This window comes from Somniosus microcephalus, chromosome 17, assembly GCF_052327205.1.
Source record: "Somniosus microcephalus isolate GS21.2 chromosome 17, FLI_Smic_1.0, whole genome shotgun sequence".
In the NCBI taxonomy this organism is placed as follows: domain Eukaryota; kingdom Metazoa; phylum Chordata; class Chondrichthyes; order Squaliformes; family Somniosidae; genus Somniosus; species Somniosus microcephalus.
The window spans coordinates 50736369-50743562 of NC_141003.1; the positions used below are offsets into that span (position 1 = coordinate 50736369).

General features: G+C 44.3%; 1 long non-coding RNA gene across 1 annotated transcript; it reads left to right on the forward strand.

Annotated features, from left to right (window-relative positions):
• The first annotated feature begins 1426 nt into the window (after positions 1-1426).
• Positions 1427-6696, forward strand: LOC147105705 (uncharacterized). Its single transcript, XR_015081563.1, has 2 exons — positions 1427-1832; positions 4598-6696. It is a non-coding gene; the product is annotated as an uncharacterized LOC147105705 (long non-coding RNA).
• Positions 6697-7194: the final 498 nt, after the last annotated feature.

The window sequence follows — 7194 nt, forward strand, 5'->3', positions numbered from 1 at the left end:
CGGCCCCGTTTTTCAATCGCTGTTTGCGGCCGCTGCAGAAGAGGCGGCCGCAACTAAATATGGGGTTTGGGCCGGAAGCGGGGCGGAACTGGGGCACTGCGCACACCGATGACGTCATCGGTGTCGGCGCAGCGCTACCGGCTACTGCCGCCATTACCGCAGCGCTGAATATCAGCGCACCCTCTTACACTGGTGCAGAAACCCTATTTGGGCGGTAACTGGGCGCAAAGCCCACTGAATTTCTAGGCCATGAGCACATAATCCAGGCTGACATTTCAGTGCAGTACCGAAGAAGTGATGCAAAGTCAAATCTGCAGATTAGACGTTAAACCAAGGCCCCATCTGCCCTCTCAGGTGGATGAAAAAGATCCGATGGCACTATTCGAATAAGATCAGGGGAGCTCTCCCAGTGTCCCGGCTAATAGTTATCCCTCAACTGACATCACTAAAACAGATTACCTAGACATTGATCTCATTTCTGTTTGTAGGACCTTGCTGTGTGCAAATTGGCTGCACATTTCCAACATATCACAGTAGTGACTACACTTCAAAAGTAGTTCATTGGCTGTAAAGTGCTTTGGGATGTTCTGGGGTTTATAAATGCAAGTCTTTTCCTTTCTTATTTAAATTCCCTGCTAGCTTCTCCTTGGCACCTAGATGTTCATTTTAAATGGATAAGAGATACCAGCACAAATGAAATGGAAATGATGGGAAATGGGGCAGATGAAGTTATGATGTCATTTTTGTCTCATTCAAATTTAATCATCCAAAAATGGGTGGGTGATACGTAACATGCAGCAGAAATGATGCCGGAAAATTGGGGTTGGTGCAAAAGATGGGTGGCAATCTGATGCAATGAAACTCTACCCAATTTTTCAATTACGTCCACCTGATTCATGCTCCTTAGTTGGGCAAAAATGTTCAAAAAAATGAAGATTTGAGTGTCAGCAAGCTATTTCACCATAAGGAAGATTGTAGGCATATCCTATCGAGTCCTCACCCAATGTTCAGATCACTAGGTCACTTGATCAACAGTGGAAATCCTAGCTGATTTTTCCCCTCCCAATGTGGAAATATAGAAAAAGGGGCAACTATAGATTGCAAGGCTTGCTGGGGTATTACATTCGGTCAACTTAGAATTAGAGCTTACCTCAGCAACTAATACCAGACAAGCTGTCAGCAGCTGTAACAACAATGAGGATGTGATAACCGAAACCAGACACAACAATGAGTAAGGGTCGAGAAAAGGCTAGTCCCTATAAGGAGATGGTAACTGTTACTAGGCAAAGATGAGTGTTGATTTGATAACACTGTTAAAGTGGTTAATTAGATAAGAATAACATCGCTGAGGAACTTGTTTACTTAAGTGTATAAATATGCTGCGATTACTGATGATTTTCGGAGTTGCTAGCCTAGCCTTTGACTAGGCACTCTCCCCTTGTGCACAAGTAAAATAAACTAACAATCTGATGGTACTGCTTGTGTGTTAGAGTCTTACTCAGAGTCGAGATTTCGACAGTATTACTTGGAGGTTCCACCGAGATCGCTTACTACTTGCCGGTGAGTAAACGGACAAAAACACAGTGACTCTCTAAGGAAGGACCCTAACTGGCCAGTTATCGGTGATATTTTAGTCACTAAAGGGGCCCTTCCTTGGACGGTGCGCGAGTGTAGTCTGTTTGTCTTGGCAAGAGTACTGCGATCTGTAAGACTCATTTCAGGGTTGAGTTGAAATTTTTGTAATCACTTCCTCTTTCAGCTTGACGGTAAAAGGAGACAGATTCCGAAAACTTGAACCCTGAAACAGGCCGGGCAGATTGTATAAGGGGAAGGTAAGAAAGACGTCGTCAGGTTAAGAAGGTCCCTGTTTCTTGTGTGATAGAAACAATTATCCTTGTGTGATAGGATAAGTACCCTTGTGTGATAGGGTAAAGGTGAAAAGGGACAGAGTCCGTCTGTGATCGGACCGATCCTCGTTGGATAGGATCTTAGAATTATTAAATAAATAGGTTCGTTAAGAGGTCCCTGTTTCTTGTGTGATGGAAACAATTACCCTTGTGTGATAGGGAGAAATAAGAAGGGACGTGATCCTTGTTTGATAGGATCGATCCTTGTGTGATAGGATCTTAAAGTTGTTAAGTTGCTGTGTTAAGGACTCAGTCTGTAGGGGCGTACAACGCAGACTGAGAATTGACTATATGTTTAGTTATAGCATAAGGATTATGATCTGTATACCCCTTTGGGTCTTCGCGATTTTTATTATCTTCGTAATATTATTATGTGCGTATTTTTGTGCACCAATTGTCTGTGAGCTCGTAGGAAGACATAACAGGGAATTCAATAAGGGAGGTTGTGTCTCAGAAACACTTACATTGGTGGAGAGTAAACAGTGATCGGTTGATCGACACACCCATGGTCCGTGTCCAACAGTATCTCACACACCCAGACTGAGCCTGAATTAAGAGCCCAAATGGGTCACGTGACGTCCAGGTGAAGTGGGCGTAGATAACTCGGTTGGAACGGAAGGATTGTGATACCGAATACCTGTGATAACCTCAACCATTAAGAATGGGTGCCGGAGCAAGCAAAATACCAGAAAAAGGCACACCAGCCTGTTATATGCTCCAGAATTGTGGTCAGACATCAATAAATGACTTACCAAAATGGGTAAAATGGACCAAAAAGGGAAATAGGCCGGTTTCACCAGATGGTACATTTAACCTCGACAGGATAACGTGTCTCGAAGAGTGCCTCTTAAATAGAGACCCAGGAAGGAGTGGTAAGAAGAAGGTGAATTGGTCAGCATTTGGGGACTGGAAATGAGAAGCTGAGAAAAGACGTGAGCGAAGTATCGAGGCTAGTAATGCAGGCCGTAGAAAGAAAAAGCAAGTCGAGGAAGGTAAAGGGGATGTAGGAATTCATAAACAAATGATATTAAGGGGCACACGAAGAAATAGACCAACTGCCCCTCGTTGGACTGACGAGGAGGAGGAAGAAGTAGAGGAAGAAATATATAATCCCTATCCACCGCCACCATACCTACCCCAACCAGTCCAAAATCCAGGTGGGCAAAATCAGGGTCCAGTAAACAATCCTCCTGCCCCGGTTCAACAACCAGGCAACAACCCTAATGGGGATGGTCACGGCGCCGCAGCACAAGTAGGTGGGTCAGGCGCACCAGCAAATAATACTAGGGCTCAGGAACGTCTGAGGCAACAATAGCAGCAAGAAAAACAAGCACAGTCACTAGGACAACAAAGACAGGAATTGGAAGGACAAGGAGCGGCGGGACATGACGGCCAGGCAACTGGGTCAGTAACTCCAATCAGTGGCCGTACTGACATCGGACCCTGGCCCACCTGGAATGTTCCCGCTCAGATATTTTCCGAATACCCAACAAGCGGGAGGGCCACCAGTGGTGGTCCACCAACCTTGGACCCCAAGTGAATTAAGAACTATGGTGGATGGGCTTCCAGACCCAAGATTAGAATTAGAAAAGGCTCTGGAACAGTTAAAAAACAATTGTCCTTTGCCATGAACCAAGTATTTTGGATGGGGAAATATTGATGAAAGCATGGTTAAAGGAGTCTAAGTTTAGAATGTTAGAGCAGCATTTTGATGGTTTCTTAAACCATCGCCAGGATCAAGCTGCAGGTCCTACCACAAGACTACAAGGTGATTTCTGGACAAATTGTTGGACTGCATTGCATACAGCATTCCCGAAAAAGACAAATTGGGCACAAGATCAATGAATTAAAACACCTGAGGGAGTGTGGGTTCACCATGACGGCCGCGTGGAGGCACCCAGATCTTTGCTCCCATGGATTGCCCGCTGTGTTCATACTTTCACACATGCGGGCAAAGGGGGGATGGCAGACTATTTTGCACAGACATGGTACGCACCGGGTATTTCGGCAATTACAAAACAAATTAGTGAAAAGTGTACTACCTGTCAGACAATGAATCCGGGAAAAACGGAGAAAGTACAGTCTGCCTCCCACCCAAATCCAACAGGACCTTTTGTAAATTTGCAAATGGATTTTATTGAATTACCCGCATGTATGGGTTTTAAGTATGTATTGTTATTATAGATGTGTTTTCTAAATGGGTTGAAGCTTTTCCATGTAAAAAGAATGACGCTGTCACTGTCGCTAAACATTTGTTAAAGGAAATTGTACCACGATTTGGTATACCTGTACAACTCTCGAGTGACAATGGGTCACATTTCACTGGGACAATTATGCGAGAGATGTGTAAGGCTTTGCAAATCAATCAGCATTTTCACTGCAGCTATCACTCACAGTCAGCCGGGCTGGTGGAGCGATATAATGGAATGTTGAAAAATAAGTTCGCTAAGTTATGTGATGAGACTGGACTCAAATGGGTCGAACTGTTACCCCTGGCATTGATGGTAATGCGGTCAGCAACAAATAGAACAACAGGATTATCACCACATGAAATCGTCATGGGACGTCCCCAACATTTGCCTTTTTCTGCACCGTTTACTGCTAAACAAATGGACATTCACAAAATGGAAGAAAATATGCTAAACTATTGCATTGCTCTAACAAAATGTATTTCTAGTTTTTATTCGCAGGTAAAAGAAGCCCAAGTTGACCCTGCCGAAGGGAGATGCCATAGCTTGGAGCCTGGCGAGTTTGTTTACGTAAAGGTGTTCAAGAGAAAGAATAGCCTTCACCCAAGATTTGAAGGTCCATTCCAGATCCTGTTAACCACCAATACTGCTGTAAAGGTGAAAGAGAGACCAACATAGATCCACGCCTCGCACTGCAAAAGAGCTTCAGAACACGAGGAAAAGGAATCACCAACCCCATCAGTAAATGGAAATGGACATTAGGACTATGTTTCCTTGTGACACTTATAATACCTGTAATGCCCGAATTGCATGTAAACACCTTCTTGTATATGTCCCACAAATACGCTACGGAAAACAACAAGGAAGGAGGTTGTTGGGTATGTACCCAAATCCCTATCCACTCTAAGGGAGGGATTCCTCTTAGACCTGTCCCACTTAATCTGTCAGAAGTAGTAGAATGGTATATATACCAGAACGGTACACGCCAATCCCCTAGGATGATAAGAGTTGCGTCTGTGGTAACAGACGGGAAGAGAGAGGCATCCTCTAGTTTGTCATTTTACCTCATATCTGCAGTGCCCTGGAAAGCGGGGGGATATTATCTGAACACCTTCGAAGGGTGGTACCAACCAAGGTATGACCGCTCCCAACAGCCTCCCTCCCTCATCCTCACCAAGGCCACAGGTATGGGAAGGCTATCGGGGACAATATGTTTAGTAAGAAACTTGGCTGGGGGAATATTCGTAGGCACTAGTCGGTGCGCGTATAATTTTACAGTAACTGGTACTGCTGACGGGTTCCCCCTTTCTACGTCCTCTCAGTATTATGGTTGTACACTGAAAGTCCCATACGCCAACCAGACAAGTAGTTTCAACTACTCCCTGGTATCTGCAGGGTTTGATGTTGATAAAACCACCTCGTACAATGGGACATACTTTATTTGTGGCCACAAGGCATACCCCTGGTTGCCAAGGGGCTGGACAGGATCATGTTACCTGGCATATGTGGTGCCATACATTCATCACTTGCCCTCTCCAGCGAATCATCACCATTATCGATCCAAAAGAGCTATTACAGAAACAGAACGGTTCTTTGCTATCCTATTCCCCGGGTATGGAACGGCCAGGGCAATAAAAGAAATTCGGCTTGTAGCCTCGATTCTTGAGGAAGTAGCCAATGACACGGCTGAGTCACTGAGTAAAATCAACACTGAGATGGTGGCAATACGCACAGTTGCCCTACAGAATAGAATGGCTCTAGACTATCTGCTAGCAGAGAAGGGTGGAACATGTGCCCTGATAGGATCTGAGTGTTGCACATACATTCCTGACAATTCTGAGGAAATAGGTGATTTAGAGGACCACATCCGAAAGAAGTTGAAAAGTTAAAAGAACCAGGCTCTTGGGGCATATTTGATTGGGCAGGCGGATGGTTGGGGCCTATAGGTCAGTCCTTAGTACAAGGGCTGATCATATTCCTGGTCATTATCTTTGCCCTATATTTGGTATTTGTCCTGATAAAATGCTGCTGTGCGCGACTAGGGGCTGCAGCCGTACCGGAGGGGGCGGCCACTATGATAATAGCAACAACCCCAGAAAGCTCAGAGAAGGCAGAAACCATGGAGAGGGAAAGACTCTGTAAAATTCAGTTAGACTAAAGTTATTGTCCTTGTAAGGACAAAAGGGGGGAATGTGGAAATATGGAAAAAGGGGCAACTATAGATTGCAAGGCTTACTGGAATATTATATTCGGTCAACTTAGAATTAGAGCTTACCTCAGCAACTAATACCAGACAAGCTGTCAGCAGCTGTAACAACAATGAGGATGTGATAACTGAAACCAGACACAACAATGAGTAAGGGTCGAGAAAAGGCTAGTCCCTATAAGGAGATGGTAACTTTTACTAGGCAAAGATGAGTGTTGATTTGATAACACTGTTAAAGTGGTTAATTAGATAAGAATAACATCGCTGAGGAACTTGTTTACTTAAGTGTATAAATATGCTGCGATTACTGATGATTTTCGGAGTTGCTAGCCTAGCCCTTGACTAGGCACTCTCCCCTTGTGCACAAGTAAAATAAACTAACAATCTGACGGTACTGCTTGTGTGTTAGAGTCTTACTCGGAGTCGAGATTTCGACACCTGATTCAGGGATGCTGAGGCTAGTTGTGGTGTAGCTACTGCCATCCAACTGAGCACAGTTTGGAGATCAAACCTAGGACCATACTGTCCTATGGGGCTCAGCTATTCATTGCATTAACCAGCTGAGCCATCAAGAAAGCCTTATTATCAATCTTAGTTGAATTACTTTGAAGAAGAAGAAGAAAAACAAAGTAAGGAAGGTTAGTAGTGCTTTTATAATATCAGATCACTCTCTCAATGAGGAAGTGCACTATAACATCTGCAGTATGTTTGCTTTGGCTGGCTGTTTTCGTCCCTTGGGCAGCAATGTTTGCACCTCATGCTGAGGGTGCAGATAACAGTATCTTCTATTTATAGTATGACTTCTTGTGAATTGGCAGCCGGGCATGTATAGTAAGTTGCTTATCTTTATTATTCTTCTGTGCGTCACACTATACTTAAGTGTGCTCAGACT